This window comes from Lathyrus oleraceus, chromosome 5, assembly GCF_024323335.1.
Source record: "Lathyrus oleraceus cultivar Zhongwan6 chromosome 5, CAAS_Psat_ZW6_1.0, whole genome shotgun sequence".
NCBI lineage: Eukaryota > Viridiplantae > Streptophyta > Magnoliopsida > Fabales > Fabaceae > Lathyrus > Lathyrus oleraceus.
In genome coordinates, this window is record NC_066583.1 from 459,358,903 (window position 1) to 459,376,407 (window position 17,505).

At 40.3% G+C, this 17,505-nt stretch overlaps 1 pseudogene; it reads left to right on the forward strand.

Moving 5' to 3' along the window:
* The first annotated feature begins 9,940 nt into the window (after positions 1-9,940).
* Positions 9,941-11,496, forward strand: LOC127081326 (pyrophosphate-energized vacuolar membrane proton pump 1-like; annotated as a pseudogene).
* The last annotated feature ends 6,009 nt before the right edge of the window (positions 11,497-17,505 follow it).

Consider the following 17,505-nt stretch of genomic DNA (forward strand, 5'->3'; position numbering starts at 1 on the left):
TCATCGGTCATGCCCACTTGTAAGGATCATTAAAGGAGGAATTTTAAATTCCGCTGCATTTTGGATCGCTTTTCTCCTTCACAGTGAAGGTGAGTATAATTATATCCCATATCAAAACAACATATAATTATACTCCATCTTACAAGAAGGCCTGGATTGCAAGGACAAAGGCTGTTGAATAGGTATTCGACAATTGGGAGGATTCATACAAAGAATTGCCACAGTTTTTATGGGCACTAAAAACATATGTCCCAGGAACTGTGGCAATTATGAAGACATTGCCAGCAATGATGCCAGACGGAACTTGTGTTACAGGTAATAGAATCTTTCACCGTCTCTTTTGGGAGTTTGACCCATGCATCAAAGGTTTCGCATTCTGCAAACCTATTATTCAAATTGATGGCACTTGGTTATACGAAAATACAAGGGTACTTTGCTTATGGCAGTTGCACAAGACGACAACAACAATTTCTTTCCCATTGCCTTTGGTCTGGTTGAAGGTGAAACGGCTGGTGGATGGAGTTTCTTTCTTCAACATCTCAGAACGCATGTGGCTCCACAAGCCAATCACTGTTTGATTTCTGATAAACATGCTGCCATTGAGAGTGCCTACAACAACCATGACAACGGATGACATGATCCTCCTTCTACCTATGTCTATTGCATTAGACATATTGCACAAAACTTCATGCATGCAATAAAAGATAAGAATTTTCACAAGAAGGTGGTGAATGCATGGTATGCTCTAACTCAGCCGTCATTTAAATATTATCATGATGAAATTAGACTGTCTAATGAAGACGCAAGAAGATGGCTGAATAACATACCAGTAGAGCAGTGGACAAGGGCATTGGGCGGAGGTTGTCGATGGGGGCCACATGACAACAAACCTTATGGAATGCATGAACGAGATATTCAAAGGAATTAGAAATCTACCAATAACCGCCTTGGTAAGATCGACCTATTATAGGTTGGCTTCTACATTCACAACTAGAGGTGAAAGATGGAGTGTGGTGTTAATGTCTAGGCAAGTATTCAGTGAGTGGTACATGAAAGTCATGAAAGAGGAGAGCATCAAATCTAGCACACACGTTGTAACAGTCTTTGACCGTCATAGGCAAAATTTCAGCGTCCAGGAAACAATGGACCACAACGAGGGGAGACCAAATTTAGCCTATGCTGTTAGACTAAACAGAAGTTGGTGCGATTGTGGAAAATTCCAGGCCTTCTGCATTCCTTGCTCCCATGTCATTGCAACATGCGTATATACTTGTCAAGACGCTTACAATCATTTATTTGATGTGTACAAGGTCGTCACCGTCATGAATGTATATGATAAAAGCTTCTCGGTACTACCAATGGAGGAATATTGGCCTCCATACGAAGGTGATATAGTTTGGCACAACGACGAGATGCGTAGAAAGAAAAAAGGAAGGCCAAACAACAAATGTATCAGGACAGAAATGGATTCGATAGATAAAATGATAAGATTATGTAGTATCTGTCGTCAACCAGGACACAACAAGAACAACTGTCCCAATCGAGGAGCATCATCTGGGTCATAAGCTTTTTGTAACATTGTATTTCTATAACCTTCAATCATTATATATCATAAAGTTTTTGTTACAACGTGGTTCACAACAAACATCAGTACAAAATAAGCTAATTGAAAACAGAAATATTTCTAACTAATTACAACAATCAAATTGATGTCATCTCGACCGAACACCATTTCCCTAGCATCCTTATCAGTTTTTATTCACACCCAACCAAAGATACTGTTGAGTCTCTCAATACTTCTAATTTTTTCCCCTTCTGATATTTTCTCATCTAACTGTCATACCCCGATTTTGGCCCTGAAAAAGTTTCCCCATCAATCATTCATTTGCATTCTTTCTTCATGACCATTCCATCTGGTCATGATACTAACCAAAAAAAAAACGTTTGTTGTTGGACTTGCTACCACGACCAGTCCATGTTAGTCTTTTGGGTTTTGTTTCTTTATTTTGGTATAAGATGATTAATCTCTTTAGCCATACGAGATTTGAAACCTTTTTCATTTGTCGCAATCAAGGGAGCCCCATGTTTCATCTTTCGTTCCCGTTTCATTGAAGTGATTATTCATCTCGCCTTGTCACATTACCCGTTCTCACTTTTTTTTTCAAATAAATTATGTGTCAAGTGCAAAACATTTTTGTTTTAGGCCATCATTCATATGCATTTTTCTCATTCATTCATCATTCAAAAAATTTTATTTCTTCATTCACATTGGAAAATTTCCATTCATATTGAAGGAATTCTACATACTCATTCGTATTTCATTTATTTCGTTCATTCAATCATGATGTTGGCATATGAACAAAGCATCTTATCACATGAATAAATGGAAGATTTTCATGCGAGGCAAGAACTGGCTGGATCTTCCGAGACTTCCAGTGACATTGATAAGCTCTCAATTTCTAATGTCCAGCGTGGATCCGAAAGGTTTTGGTCACATATAATAGCTGCTTATGCAGTTACCTTCTGGACATGCTATATTTTGATGAAGGAGTATGGAAAAGTTTCCGCAATGAGATTGCAGTTTCTTGCAGCGGAAAAACGTCGTCCTGATCAATTTTCGGTGCTCGTTAGAAACATTCCACCAGATCCTGACGAATCTGTTAGTGAGCTTGTGGAGCACTTCTTTCTGGTCAACCATTGGAATACCTATCTGACTCACCAGGTTGTTTATAATGCAAACCGGTTGGCAAAGTTGGTTAAAAAGGAGAGCAGGATGCATAATTGACTCGTCCATTATCAAAATAAGCTGGACAGAACTTCAATAAGACCAAAAATGAAGAATGGTTTCCTTAGCTGTTGTGGAACGAAAGTAGATTCTATTGATCATTACACCACTAAAATTGACAAGCTGTCAAAAGAAATAACTTTAGAGAGGGATAAGGTCACCAATGATCCCAAGTGTACCAAACTGCTGGCATTAACTTCTCTCCATCCAACAATAAGATCATTATTGGTGCTGGCCTTATTGTCATGTATCCAATTTTCCGGAACTTAACATCCTTGAACTGGAGCTATGCCTTGTCACGCCCAAAACGTCATAACAGTAGTGATAGCAGGCCCTGCAACAATCCTTAACAGAATCATGTCGCATCCGCGAAAAACAACCGGCGGGCTAAAACAAAAAAAACAAACACAGAGCCGCCACTACGCGTTATTTATCCCAAGATGGGGGAAAGGAAACGCTCAGAGAAACCTGGAAAAAGCATGGTCTCGCGACCAAAGAGAAAGGGTAAGGGAGTCGGTTACGCAAGGGGAAGGTATTAGCACCCCTCACGTCCGTCGTACTCAACGGGATCCACGCTCTAAAGAAAGAAAAGGTTGCTAAACAAACAGACATCACACACACACGCACCGAAGACAACACAGGTGGGGTTAAGAGGAAGAGAGCTCGATAGGACATCGCATCCTATGCCTACGTATCTCGTCTGGAACGAGAATCAGAGCTGCCGTAGTTCGGCTCACACACGCCAAACAAGCAAACACAAACACAGGCAAACATGGAGCCTGAATGCCAATCACTGGACTTACATCAGCATCCGAACCAAAACACACACCAGAAGGCAAACGTGGAGCCCGACCGCCAATCACTGGACTTACATCGGCATCCGAACCAAACACACAATTAGGATACGGACAGCCAATCGCTGGGCTTACATCCATATCCTGACACACAAGAAGATAACAAGCAAACGCATACTGGAACCCGAATGCCACTCGATGGACTTACATCAGCTTCCAAGCACACAACAACCAAACGAGTTAATAGGGAGTCGGGAACTCGAGCCTATAACCGTCAAGCACACACACAAAAAGAAAGAAAAGTGCCCGGAGAGACCTCGCACGGTCTCCTGCCTACATACCTCGTCTGGAACGAGGATCAGGGCGATGTAGTTCCCCTGAAAGGGAAAGAAATTCTAACCAGATACAAAGGGAGACACACTACCAGGGAGCTGTACTCGAGCCTAGTGTTATCATGCATCATTGCCCTATGTTATGGTTTCTACCTACTTGCACAACAGCAAGCTAATCCTATCCAGGAAGAAAGCAAGCATGCAAGCATCAATCACAATAAAACAAACATTTCACATAGCACACACTATATCCAGTCAAGTGAGGCTCAAACAAGGGTGGACTGCCGAGGCAAGTCATCTGTACAAGGTAGAGTTAGCTCTTAACCTTGCCATTGAGAGGCTAAGGTGAAGCTGATGAAAGGTGAGTGAAGATTAGACTTCACAGCTCTTATCCCTGGCCAGGGAGAGCTTCAGACAAAGGAGCGTGGGTCCAGAATGGAGGGACCCTTCTACGCTCAAGGACTCTGACACAACTGTACAAAGTACAAGATCTTGGGTTAATGTCCCAATGCATCAACACAGTGGTGTGAGCAGAGGGACGACTCAACAGAATAGCGGGGGATAGATTGCATATCCCTATGATCCGCCAATTGCCTCATAGAGGTCTTTACCTGCTTGGCACAAAAGTAAACAATCACAATCATCGCCTCTTAAGGAGGACTTCAGACAGTTGCCTGGCCAAATAACAAGCCAGGTCTTCCAGACTACATGAAGACAAAAGAGTCTACCTCAACTGGTTTAAAAACCAAGCAGCAGCAAGCAAGTTCTTAAAGAACTGTAAGCGACTAAATGTACCTGAAATCAATCAAGTATCATCAGTACTCAGACAAACCAACAATAAACAGCAAAAGTCAATCTATACAGACAACACAAGTTAATGCACATAAGTGCAAGCCATGAGCTCAAGCTCAAGCATCAAACCTACAACACAAAATCAATGTTAGTTTACAACATCAAACAAAACTCAATTTACAACTTGAATTTCTCTCCTTAAGCCTTTTGCACTTTTAACCTGAAAATCCAAACCAAATGTGAGAAACAAGACCACTAGGCCAAGCCTAGGGTCCAAAGGAGATAAAAAATCCTAAACAGCAAGTGAAATTTATCCAAAATCACATTCAAACAAATTAGAAACAAATTCAATTGGTCCCATGCTCATATCAATCACCATTATCATTTTATGCACAAAATAGCATCCAACATGTAATTTGCAACTTCAAATGACCAAACAGAACTATCTCAATCAAATCCATATCAAAACAATTCAATTAATTCCACAAAAATTCACACCTAAACAGGACACATTCAATGTATAGCATGTCAATTTTCAGCTCAACTGGACAAAAGAAACTAGGTCAATGAAAATTAAGAAGTCCAGACACATTTATATAAGCCAATTCAAGGCATCAACACAAGCATCAAATTCCATAAATCATAAAACAGTGACAACATATTAGAAATGAATGGGATCAAAACCACAATGTCCTATAATGTGTCTAGAATGCTCATGTCAAATTTCATCTTCATCCAATACAATATGAGAATTTCACAAATGAAATGCCAACATGTGTCACACAAACTCACAAAATGAGCCAACAGAGAAGAAAATTATCAATCAATTAGAAAATGACATCAAAAATTCCAGCAAAACTCACATGTAATCTTGACATATCAATGTTCATTCACACAAAAAATTGGAGCAATTCAACATTCCTAAGCCAGGCAAATAAAATCAGAAAGTGGACCTAGCTTGGTGTGACACAAATTGTCACACCTCTATTCAAAAAATCATATCTAATCAACCAAGTATCCAAAAATCACAAACTCTACATGAAAATCACCATCAACATGTCCAGAATAAGCACAAAAAATTTCATTCATTTCTTTGGAAGTATGAGTATTTCATGAAGGTTTTGGCAAAACATACAAAAATGTGACATATTCAACAAACCCTAAGCCAATTATTTTTCTATACATGCAAAAAATCCACAAAAATAACCATAAAATTCTACACATCATCATGAAAATAATGCAAAAAGTCTCACTCAATTTGGATAAAAAATGAGCTCTCTATGAATTTTTGAAGTTGAGATATCAAAATTGAAAAACAAATGAAAAAGAAATGAAATAAATCAATTAAATTAAAGCGAAAATGGCAAACTTGAAATATTTAAACCATCGGCCAAAACGGCGCCGTTTCAAACATAAGCGAAGGCGCTTCCTGATTGGTCAAAGGAAGGCGGTAAACACGATTCAAAACAAGGCAATGGATATTGAGGATCTACACGCGTTTTGTTCATGTTCTTCAACAAGAACTCTCCAGAAAATTACAGAAATCATGAACAACAAATCTTCACTAAAATCAACAAATGTATAATCAATAGAACCCTATGAACGTGTACATGATGAATATGTAACTGCTTTATCCTAACCCTAACTGTACAGCATGAATCGAGCAAAATAAGTTTGCTCATCAAAGGTTCAAATCCAGATTTCTCACTCATCAGTTAACCAATTCAAAAACTAATCATGTCACGATGATCTATGTTCAAAGACCTTTCTAAACCCTAGCTCAATTCAAGCAATGGAAGAATTCGAAAACTGACCTATTGATGAAGGCAGCAATGTATCTTGATGTATTTTGCTCCAATTATCCAAAACAGATCGAGATTAAGGTTGAGGAAGTTGAATAGAACAGCTAGTTTAGCTCCAGCACGATCCAGATGTGAGAATAATCAAATCACCATTGTTGAGCTCATGATGAACAGTCACGAATCTTGTAGTTTCTTGCACAAATTCACCCAAACAGTTGGAGCTGAAGGTTCATGGAAGATGAATCAAAAAGAACATTGCAATTTGGTTGAGATTTGATGGAGTTTTGGTGAAAAATGTTGATGAAGATTCTTGAGAAATTGAGAGAAAATGGAGGGAAAGTTGGTTAGGATTCTTGAGAATTGTGATTGTGATTTGCAATTCAGTTATGATTAGCATCTTATACTTCACCTTAATCACTCTCTTAATCCAAATTTAGCAAAAATGAGTTTAATTAGTGTAATGTGAAACTTAAGTGCAAGTCCAAAAATGCCCTTGCCAAATATTACACCATGACAGCTCAAACATCTTCTAAATGGCATTTGTGATGTGTTGCAAAAATCCTCATTCCAAAATTCCATATATTTCTCAACTTGGACCATTTTGCCCTTGGATTTAATTAGTGCACTTGAAAATTGACCTTTTGCATTGACCATTTTTGATGAATTTTGATTATGCACCATGAAAGTACATATGAAATGGAGTTTGCTCATAAAAAGATCATCCATTTTGGACATTCCATGTGGAAGTTATGCCACTTTGATTATAGGTATTTTTGGAAAATGAATGGACCATAACTTGTCAACCATACATGGGAATTTCAAGTTCTTGGACTTTTTGGAAAGGTAAGACCAAGATCTACAACTTTCATGTTGAACCAATTTTCATTTGAAGCTTTTTTGGACATGTAATTTTGTGGTGAAAAACTTTCCATTTTTGGAAACTTCCATTACAAGTCACTTTCTATTTTTGGCAATTTTTGTCCTGACTTTATTTTCTTCATTCTTGAGCTTGGAAATGTCAAATGAAACTTGTTTCAACATGACTGAAGTGTATCCAACTCTCTCCCACCTCCAAATCCATAAAATCAAGCATAGTTGACCACAGTTGACTTTTTCAACTGATAGATGAATTTGGCAATGCACTGATCAATCTGAGCCCCAATCTTCTGATGAAATGGCTCAAGGATAAAACCCTAGCCTCAATAAGCTCAATACAATCATGAAATGATCCCCATATCCATCATAGACCCCATCTCCTTGCTATGCCCCGATTGGCCCAATGCAACTGATTAGGGTTGACCAGTGGTCAAAACCCTAATCTCAAGGTATCTTGATCAATCTTCTGAATTTCTTGGATGATATCAAGACCATGATGATGATGATGTATCAATCCCCCCAAGATGAAGACCAATCTCCTTGAGAACCACAAAACCCTAATTTGGACCTCCACATCCTCAGATGATTAATGACCAGTCCAATGAAACCCTAGCTTGCACATAACCTCTTCTTCTTCTGATCAAGACTTGTGAGGATGACTTGCACAATGTAACCACATGATATGCAATATGCAATGCCTAAAGACCTACAAATGATATGCAATATGTTAGCTAGTCCCAAGAGAGGAGGGCAAATTTTGAGGTGTTACAAATCACGCTCAACTTCTAAATCCTGCGTGCATGATAATTTAAAGAAAATGGATAATGAAACAATCACCATGAGCATATACCTACAAACTGGCTAGAGATGAACCAATCAGGAGTTGATGAAATTGGAGATCAGTGGTTGGATCACTACAATGATCGCCCAGATATGGACATGGACCCCATGGAAGCCACCGACATTTCTGTGTTGTTGAAAAGATCCAGTGGCAACAAAGGACCTATTGTTCGGGAGAGGACCCCACGCTCTAAAATTTGTTTTGCCAGTTGCTTAAAGTTATATGTTCTTTGGTATCTCTTGGATGAAAAATTTGACAGTAACAAATGTGGTAGGTTTCAACTCTCAATCGTCCTACGATATGCAATCCATGCTCAAAGAATGTCACAAGCATCTCTCCGGTCTCGACGAAGCCGTTCTCAAAAACACCGATGCCTGTAACCAACTCTTCACCATCACTCGCACTTCCCTCGGCCCCAACGGGATGAATGAGATGGTTACAAATCATTTGGATAAACTTTTTATGACGAATGATGCTGCTACGATTGTGAATGAACTTGAAGTTCAACATCCTGCTGCTAAGATTTTGGTGTTGGCTAGTAAGGCTCAGCAAGAGGAAATCGGTGATGGTGCTAATTTGACTATTTCTTTTGCCGGCGAGTTGCTTCATGGTGCCGAGGAGCTTATTAGGATGGGTTTGCATCCTAGTGAGATTATTAGTGGATATACTAAAGCTATTAAATTTTCAACTGAACAACTCTTGTAAATCCATCCCTTGGAAATAACAGCTCCTTGTCGGAAACAGGAAGACCTCAGGGAGATTCTTTTGAACCATTGACTGTCAAGCAGGGGAAGAAGCACATTAGCATACCCGTTCCTCATGATTCATACTCGGTTCTTCCTGTAAGCAATTCAGGAAAGTATTTAGCAATTGTATGGCCAGATATTCCTTGTTTCTCTGTCTACAAGGTCAGTGATTGGTCAATTGTTGACTCTGGTAGTGCAAGGCTTCTCGCTTGGGATGCTTGTTGTGACAGATTTGCTATATTAGAATCATCATTACCTCCCCGAATTCCTATAATTCCCTAGGGTAGTTCATCAAAAAGAGCAAAAGAAGTTGCCGCAGCTGCTGCTGGTTCCTCAGATTCTGTTCAAGTGCGAACCGTGTTGGATGATGGAACATCAAATATACTAATGAGATTTGTTGTTGCACGCAATGAACCAGTCATTGGTTTGCATGGAGGGGCACTGCTTGGTGTTGCCTATCGGACATCTAGAAGAACCAGTCCAGGTTTTTCTTTGCCAGACAAGATGATTCCTTGAATAAGACATCTGTTTTGCAGTAACCTGGGATCCCAAACAATTAAGCCTAATACAGAACTCTCATTGGCTGCAAAAGAAGGTCTTGGACTTAGCATTGGAGATGATGTTAGCAAACAAATTGTTCAAGACACACTTAAACAAGAGAGATCCTTGTCTTGCTGCAAGAAACACCAATTTTCATTCATTGTAAATCGTAGGTTATCCAGAAAAATACATAATTTACAAATGAGCTTGGTCCTCATTCAGCTGGGAATGTTCCCGAATCCAACCGTTGTTTAGGCAGTGAGTTTCTTGAGCACTCCAATGAATTTCACAGTAAAACTGCTTATCACCATGACTACAGTGCCTGGACAGCCTGCCATTTTAATCCTCACAAGCTGCAGCAGTGTCAAATGAATACTTTTGAGAGCCACTTCTGCATCTATCCCAAGGAACTTGCGTCTAATGATGTGTGGATCCTCTGCACTTCCTCAACCTGTTATGCAAGAATGGGAATCCATCACCGGACATCACTTATTGGAGCGAGATGGCATGACTGAATTTGTCATGGCACTGTCAAATCCTTTGAAAGGTGAGCGTAAAGCAGGCACCGTTGGCAAACCATTACTTGGTATGCAGGTCAAGATTCTTGCAGATGAGGAGCATGAGAGTGAGGAATCGGGGATTGGCGAGCTTTGCGTTAAAAGCCCTTCATTGTTTACAGAATATTATAAACTTCCTGAGGATGATCCAAGGAATCCAGCTGTTATTGCTGATAATGTTGGTGATATTGCTGGTATGGGATCCGATCTATTTGGTGCGTATGCAGAGGCATCTTGTGCAGCCCTTGTGTTTGCTTCCATCTCTGTCTTTTGGGATTAATCACGAGTTCACTACCATGTTGTTCCTTCTCATCATCAGTTATGTGGATCTCCTTGCTTGCTTGCTAACCACCTTATTTGCAACTGACTTTTTTGAGATCAAACTTGTAAAGGAATTTGAGCCAGCATTGAAAAATAGCATTGTCATTTCAACAGTACTGATGACTGGTAGAATTGCAATTGTTAATTGGTTAGCGCTCCCATCTACCTTCACCATCTTCGAGTTTGGAGAACAGAAAGTTGTAAAGAACTAGCAGCTATCCTTGTGTGTTTCTGTTGGTCTTTGCACAGAGGCTTATCATTGGATTTGTCACTGAATACTATACCGGCGATGCATACAACCCTGTGCAAGATGTTGCTGATTCCTGCAGGACTGGTGCTGCTACCAATGTTATCTTTGGTCTTGCCTTGGGATGCAAGTCTGTTATCATTCCTATTTTTTGCCATTTGCAATTAGTATTTTTGTAAGTTTCAGTTTTGATGCCATGTATGGTGTTGCTGTTAGCTACACTTGGAATGTTGAATAGTATAGCAACCGGAGTAGCCATCGATGCATACGGTCCAATCAGTGACAATGCCGGAGTTGTTGCCGAGATGGCTGGAATGAGTCACAAAATTCGTGAGAGAACCGATGCTCTTGATGCTGCAGGAAACACAACTGCTGCCATTGGAAAGGGGTTTGCTATTGGTTACGCCGCCCTTGTGTCTTTGGCGTTTTTTGGTGCCTTTGTGAGCCATGCTGGTATTACAACAGTTGATGTCCTTACTCCCAAGGTTTTCATTGGTCTGATTGTGGGTGCCATGCTCTCTTACTGGTTTTCTGACCTGACCATGAAGAGTGTTGGAAGCCCAGCATTGAAGATGGTTGAGAAAGTTTGCAGGCAATTCAACACAATTCCCGGATTGATGGAGGGAACTGCGAAACCTGACTATGCCACATGTGCTACAATCACCACCTCAGATCCAGGTCATGGCTCTTGTCTATATCTTGGAAGTTTTGGCAACAAAAATAGCACCTTTGGCAACTTCACAACACCATTAATGAATTCAAATTCCGATTCTTCAGCCTACAACATCCACAACCGCAAATTGAGAATTAAAAGCCTTCTAATGGTGACAGGATTTCTAATACTGGGAGTGGTTTTGCTGTAGTTTATGAACAAATTTTAGTCATTAAATTTTTTTTTGTGGTGGTGATAATGCTACAAATTTGTATCGGTGGTGAAGTGCAGACTGGCTCTGCTCAATCTCCAACCAGTTCGATAGGGAACGAGTATACAACATCTGTTGGAGGAGGAGGTGTCTTTAATTCTTCTCAGAATGCTGTTGATGAGTATGACTTTGGAGACTTCGTCTTTCCTGACAGTGCTGTTTTGAGCTTTGGAAAAGCTCCGAACATTCCTGATATCGTAGAGAGTAGCCGCTACGTTGCCTCTTCACCCGCGATCAGAGTTCGTTACCGTAGCAAGTAACGCCGCAGCAGGCAGCGAGAAAACTCAGGCCAGGTTGATACAAAGCAAGGATGGTGCAACATAACTTTAAGGAAATGCACTGTAGTAAAACCATAACAACATAAATACCAAAAATCAGTTAATTCTACAACAAACTTTTCAGCTAAGTCAGTTACTGTAGTGAAAGTTTTCTTACCAATAGTGAAGTCTTGGAAATGGAGAGAATTGAGGAAGAGGGACCACAAGTGGAATAAGGACAAAACTCCCCAGACATCCTCTTTACAAACAAACCTCTCCACTGCACAGCAGACCTCCACTACTCTGAGAAAACACAACAACACAGCAGAGGAAAGAGAAATTAGCCACATATAAAAGAGAGGCCACTGTTCATAAAGAAGGGAGCTGAAAAACCCTAGTTTTTGGAGAGGATTGGCGGCTACCATTCAGAAAAGAAAAGGAGATACTTCAAGGCAACGCTTGTCTACATTCACCTGTCGAGCTCGCCGCAACCGGTTAGTTTCCTTTCCGAGCTTTATTTCCATGTTTCGATTATGCTTTGAACTCCATGTTTCGATTATGCTTTGAACTCCATGTTTGATTTAGCAACACCGCTGCTTGTGATGTTAACTTGCTGTTAAGATTTTGATTTTCAAAATGGAAAGAAAACTGAGCTTTGGATTCGTCGTTACTGTTTTCAACATGAGCTTTGGTTATTCGTAGTTACTGTTTTCAACTTTGTGTTTTATTTAAAAGGTCTGGTGCGTCTTTTGTTATATTATGTATTAGCGTTTGAAACTATGTAACAAGGATGTCTATCTGGTTGAGTTGGTAAAGAGGTGCTTTGGTAAACTCTAGGTTCTGTGTTCAATCCCTGGTCTTCAACAATTCTCATTTTTAACATACTTTCTATTTTCTACTAGTTTTTATTATTATTACCATTTTTTTTTATTATTTTAAATCTTTTATTTATTTTTTATTTTTATTTTTTCTCTTTTTTTAAACACTTGTTGATTTTAATGTTAAACATCGATTTTTAATTTATGGATTTGACAATTTTCTCTTTATTTATCCATGATTATTTTTATCGATATATTGATAGTATTTCGCCGCGTTTCGATTAATCGCATATGACATTTCAATTGTTGTCAATATGTGCAAACCGGCTTTGAGCACATTATTTAGGTTTTGTGTGTTCCTCAATTTCCATCCGTGCAAATCCCGATTTTATCCTTTTTTCGATTTAATTTTTAAGTGTCTTGTAAATATAACTTGTTGTGTTATTTTCACATGGCTTACTCTTGGGCTTTCTTATAATGAGACAGTTCGCTTGCACTTACACTCATAAATTGCATTATTTGTTGTTTGGGTCCGATTTAATTATTCCAGTATTTTGAATCCCCATTTGACAAAATGTACCCCACTCCCCCGATGTGTAATAATTTTACTGTTTTATTTCTTTGACTGTTTAGTTAGCTACTAACACAAGAATAAAATCAACAATTTCCAAAAGATCAAAAATAAGACTCGATCCAACGTCGAGTATTTTCTCAATAAACAAATCAATCATTTCTTTTTCCCATTCTATTCCATTTCTTTCAAACTTCCATCAAACGCTTGATTCAACGTCAAGCCATTTTTTCTAATAAAAACTCAAAAAATATTAATTCATAATTAAAACCTTTTCAATAAAGATGGAAGTGGAACGTGGTGTATACCACGCACTCCTGAGACTAGGATTCGAGATGTATATCTCGCCAATCCTAGCTCTCGCCATCATCCAAATTTATCCACTTTGTTTTCTCTCAAACACTCATTCAAATTTCTCTTAAACGTCCATCAACACTTGATCTAGCGTCAAGTCATTTTCACAATAAAACTCAAGATACCTAATTCTTATTTAACACTTTTTCAATAAAGGTGGAAATGGAACATGGTGTATACTGTGCACTCATGAGATTAAGATTCGAGACGTATGCCTCGCCTATCTTAGCTCTCGCCATCGTCTAAAATTGTCAATGCGGTTTCTTCAAACCTTTTCTCAATCAAATTCCAAAATACTTAATTCCTATCTTAACCTCTTTCAATAAAGATGGAAATGGAACATGGTGTATACCGTGCACTCCTGAGGCTAGGATTCGAGATGTATATCTCGCTCATCCAAGTTCTCGCCATTACTCAAAACACATCAAACCAATCAATTTCTTTTTCTCGCCGCCGTGCGATTAACCCTTCAAACCTTTTCTCAAACGAAAGGTACTTTGTTTCAAAACAATGCAAGACAATCTTTTTCCACCTGTTTTGGGTAGTCCAAAAAATGTTTTCCTCGATTCGACACAAAGTAGCTTTCGCTAAAATCGACTAACAAACAAACATTTTTCTACCTAGAACTACGTAAGCCTTGATTTCTCTGTTGAGATACGTAGGAGCAGGATTTGTAAATCTTGTCAGGCCCACTAATAAAAAACTTAGGTTTAGTCCTTCGTTAAAAAAATCCAAAAACATTTCTCCTCTCTTCTATTCTTTCTTTCCTACCTAATAAATTGAAAAGCCTAACATTTCGAACTAACACTAACGCACACAACTGACCTAATGGTTCCTGTTGAGTACAACGGACGTGAGGGGTGCTAATACCTTCCCCTTGCGTAATCGACTCCCGAATCCTGATTTGGTTGCGGCGACCATAATCATTGTCGTTTTGTTCTTGGGTTTTATCGATATTTCCCCTTTCCTTTTTAGGAATAAATAAAGTTCGGTGGCGACTCTGTTCAGTCCATCATTGCGAGCGTGCGATCGCGTTTCGCTAGGTCGTATCCCATTTTTTCTACGAGGTGCGACCAGATGGCGACTCTGCTGGGGACCACACCCAATCCCTAAGTGAGTCAGGCCTAGTTAGGACGTTTGTGTGCCTTTGTTTGTTTAATTGTGTGGTTTTTCCTTATTTATTTCTTTTTATTATCTTTATTATTATATTGATATATCTGTTGTATATTGGTTCTACTGTGATTGTTGGTATTTGGGTATTTGATTGCAAACCATGTGGGAAAGACTCTACACCCGAGTCTAGAGTGAAAAAAACATAAGATAGGACGATGGTTGAGTAGTACGGACTCCCGAGGTGAATACTTCGTAAGAGTCGGTACGAGAACCTCACTTAGAGTAGATCCTTTTGCAAATATTGTTGCCCGAGGTGTATACCTCGTAAGCTTCAATGTTTCAAAGGGGTCCATGACTCTAAGAACCTTTTAGAACATTGAACCTCTGGCCAACTAGAAATGATGGTTGCGTAGTATGGATTCCCGAGGTGAATACTTCGTAAGAATCGATACGAGAACCTCGCTTAGAATAGATTCTCTAGATGGAGTTGACGATCGGAAAGTATTTTCCGTAAGCGTCAAACAGTCTTTTGAATCCATGACTCTGAGTACCCTGTCTAGAACCAAGTCGATGGTTGCATAGTACGGACTCCCGAGGTGAATACTTTGTAAGAGTCGGTACGAGAACCTCACCCAGAATAGATTCCCTTGATGGAGTTGACGACCGGAAAGTATTTCCCGTAAGCGTCAAACATTCTTGTGAATCAATGACTCTGGGGATCCTTTGTAACAAAGCCCTAGATCATACCCGGTGAGAACCCCGTTTTGGAAAGCAATCAAATTTATCCATACCTCCGACCTTTGAACCTATCCAAAGAAAAAACAAAAAAAACATTGCATCCATCCATTCATTGCATACGCATAAAAAGCAAAACTTTTAGTTTGAACCAAGAGTTTTACAAAAAAAATGCATCCATACATGCATTCATACATTTTCAAAAAAAAAAAAAAAAGTCTCACTCCGCCCTTTCTTCCACCAGTTTCACGCTGAATTTTCAACACCAGTATAATACTCGCGCCAGAGCAAGACAAAGAATGGCTGAACAAGAACAAGAGAGCGCCCGAGTTAGAGCTGAACTAGACGAAATCAAAGGAGGCATGTCCCAGATGCGAGAGATGCTGCAAGCTTTAACCTTCAGGTTCGAGATTCCACAAGCGACCGTGATTTCAGAGACCACGGGCCCAGCAGTAGAAGTCCCACCTCAGAGGATGTTACCCTCAACGATTCCTCCATATGGGCTACCCTATGACTTCGTCCCCCGAGCGGAGGTGGTGCACGACATGGGGCAATCTGTCCAACAAGCTGTGCCATTACCAGTTTACACCGACGCACGTCCAGTCATCCATATTGTGGTTCCACCAGCCGCCTATGCTAGGCATGTTACTCATTATGAAGATCAAAACCACATGTATCAGACTGTTGACTCGACTGTTGATGGTGACGAAGTAAGGTTTGAGGACTTCAGGGAGGTAAAGGAGAACATGCAGCTCCTTGAGAAGAAGTTCCGAGATCTAGAATGAGACCACGTCTTTGGATCTGCTGCCAAAGAAATGTGCGTGGTGTCGGGGTTGGTGATTCCAGCCAAATTCAAAACTCCAGACTTCGACAAATACAAGGGGCATACTTGTCCAAAAAGCCATCTCATCATGTATTACCGCAAAATGGCTGCACACGTGGAGGACGACAAGCTGATGATCCACTGTTTTCAGGACAGCTTGAGTGGGGCTCCTTCCAAATGGTATCTAAGTCTGGATCAGAATAGGATCAGGTGTTTCCAAGACCTGTCAGATGCGTTCATAAAACACTACAAGTATAACATGGATATGGCGCCTGACAGAAGACAGTTGCAGAGCATGTTTCAGCATGATAAGGAGTCGTTCAAGGAGTATGCTCAAAGATGGAGGGAACTGGCTTCTCAGGTTGAACCACCTCTCGCTGAAAAAGAATTGGCCAAACTGTTTATCGACACTGTCCAACCCCAATTCTACGAGAAGATGGTTGGAAGTGCTTCTTTGGGATTCTCCGAGCTTGTTGCTATAGGAGCTCGTGTTGAATATGGTGTAAGGAATGGCAAACTAGCGGCTGTAGCTGGAACTTCAAATGCCAATCAAAAGAAGTTCTCTGGAGGGTTTCCTAGGAAGAAGGAAGGGGAAACAAATGCTGTGACTGCTGGTCAAGGAAGAGCTCCTCCAAGAAGGAGACCACAACAATATCCACCTCAGCAATATGTTCAACAACCAATTCCCTATCAACAACCCATGTATCCCGTCCAGTATGCTCCGCAACCATATGTGGCTGCTGTGACGCCTGCGTTCAATCAACAACCTGCTCAGGCTTATCAAGCGCCTCCGGTCTATCGACCAGCTCCAGTTCAACAGCGTGCTGCGGCTCCTCCAGCTTATCAACAAGCACCAGCAGCTCCTGTTTATCAACAACCGAGAGCTCAAGCGCCGAGGCAAAATGCTCAGAACCAGAATAGGAAGCAAGGGGAGAGGGCGACCTTCAATCCAATCCCAATGTCGTACACTGAGTTTTATCCCTCCTTGTTGCAAAAGGGTTTGGTGGTTCCTAGGCCTATGGGACCTCCACCTGACCGTCTTCCCCCATGGTACAACCCTAATGCACACTGTTCTTTTCATGAGGGTGCCCCCGGGCATGACCTAGAGGGTTGCTACGCTCTAAAGCATAGGGTTCGGGAATTGATTGATAGCAAGATCTTGTCTTTTAAGGACATGGGACCGAATGTGAAGAGCAATCCTATTCCTCCCCATGGAGATCCTACGGTGAACGCTATTGAAGATGCATCTACTGTTGTTATGGTTGAGAAGGTGGATAA